General features: G+C 41.5%; 1 non-coding gene across 1 annotated transcript; it reads left to right on the forward strand.

The window, feature by feature from the left end:
* Positions 1–853: 853 nt before the first annotated feature.
* LOC141585742 (U4 spliceosomal RNA) lies at positions 854–994 on the forward strand. Its single transcript, XR_012519397.1, has one exon. It is a non-coding gene; the product is annotated as a U4 spliceosomal RNA (small nuclear RNA).
* Positions 995–1609: the final 615 nt, after the last annotated feature.

Genomic DNA, 1609 nt, shown 5'->3' on the forward strand with positions numbered 1-1609 from the left:
TTTTAAATAGAAGCTTTAGAAAAAGCTAAATCTGGGCAGGGTGCAGGGCTCACGAGTGTCATCCCAGCACTCTGGAAGGCCAAGGCGGGAGGATCACTTGAGATCAGGAGTTCAAGACCAGCCTGGGAAAATATTGAGATCCTCATGTCTACAAAAAATATAAAAATTAGCTGGCATGGTGGCTCGTGCCTGTGGTCCAAGATACCCAGGAGGCTGAGGTTGGAGGATCGCTTGAGCTCAGAAGTTTGAGGCCTCAGTGAGCCAGCCATGATCACACCACTGCACTCAAGCCTGGGAGACAGAGACCCTGTCTCTCTCTCTCTCTCTCTCTTTCTCTCTCTCTCTCTCTCTCTCTCTCTCTCACACACACACACACACACACACACACACACACACAGGTTAAATCTGTTGGATCATATATTTAGGGATTGAGTACCTTTGGTTATAAAATATTTATGGTTGCAGGAACAAGTTAACAACAAAACTTATAAAAATACACCAATACTTTAAGCAAAAGGCATTCTTAATTTTAAAATGAGTTTTAAAGGTAATAGTACACTAATAAATTATTGTTAAAATCAATAGTAATGAAGAAAAGTAGCAATACTAATAGCCTGACACAAACTGATTACAATCCTTCATAAGAGACAACACTATTCTTAATAACCTATATAAACAAATATTAAGTAATTCTGTTTGTACGTTAATGTACTGGGATTACAGGTGTGATTACTTAATGTAAACATTAATGTGAACTTACATTAAGTAACCACACCTGTAATCCCAGTACTTTGGGAGGCCGAGGAGGACAGATAACCTGAGGCCAGAAGTTGGACATCAGCATGGCCAACATGGTGAAGCGCAGTGGCAGTATCGTAGCCAATGAGGTTTATGTGAGGTGCGATTATGGCTAATTGAAAACTTTTCCCAATACCCCACCATGACAACTGGAAATATAGTCGGCATTGGCAATTTTTGGAAGTTTCTATAGGAATGGAATTTAAAAAATTAAATAAAAAATTAAAATGGAAAAGAAATACAAAAAGATTAACTGGACGTGGTGGTGCACACCTGTAATCCACCTACTTGGGAGGTTGAGGCAGGAGAATCCTTAAACCCAGGAAGCAGAGGTTTTAGTGAGCCGAGATCATGTCATTGTGACAAGAGTAAAACTCCATCTCAAAAAATTTTTTTTTTCTTTAAAACAGGTGCGTTCCTCCTCCTGCTTTCTGAGGACTCCCTGCTCTGTCACTTAGTAGTGGCTAATAAACCCTTTTAACATCACTAGACTGTGCGACTTGCCGTAAATTCCATTTTGTGTGAGATCCAAAATCCTGTTGCTGGGGCCTGGGACAAGACCCCTCTTCTGGAGACAAAATTATACTAATTCTTTTCTTTTTTTTGAGACAGAGTCTTGCTCTGTTGCTCAGGCTGGAGCGAAATGACGTGATCTGGGCTCACTGCAGCCTGTGCCTCCCAGGTTCAAGCGATTCTCCTGTTTCAGCCTCTTGAGTAGCTGGGATTACAGGCACCTGCCACCACGCTGAGTTTTTGAATTTCTAGTAGAGACAGGCTTTTCCAATGTTGGCCAGACCAGTCTCGAACTCCT

Source organism: Saimiri boliviensis, chromosome 9 (genome assembly GCF_048565385.1).
Source record: "Saimiri boliviensis isolate mSaiBol1 chromosome 9, mSaiBol1.pri, whole genome shotgun sequence".
Lineage (NCBI taxonomy): Eukaryota > Metazoa > Chordata > Mammalia > Primates > Cebidae > Saimiri > Saimiri boliviensis.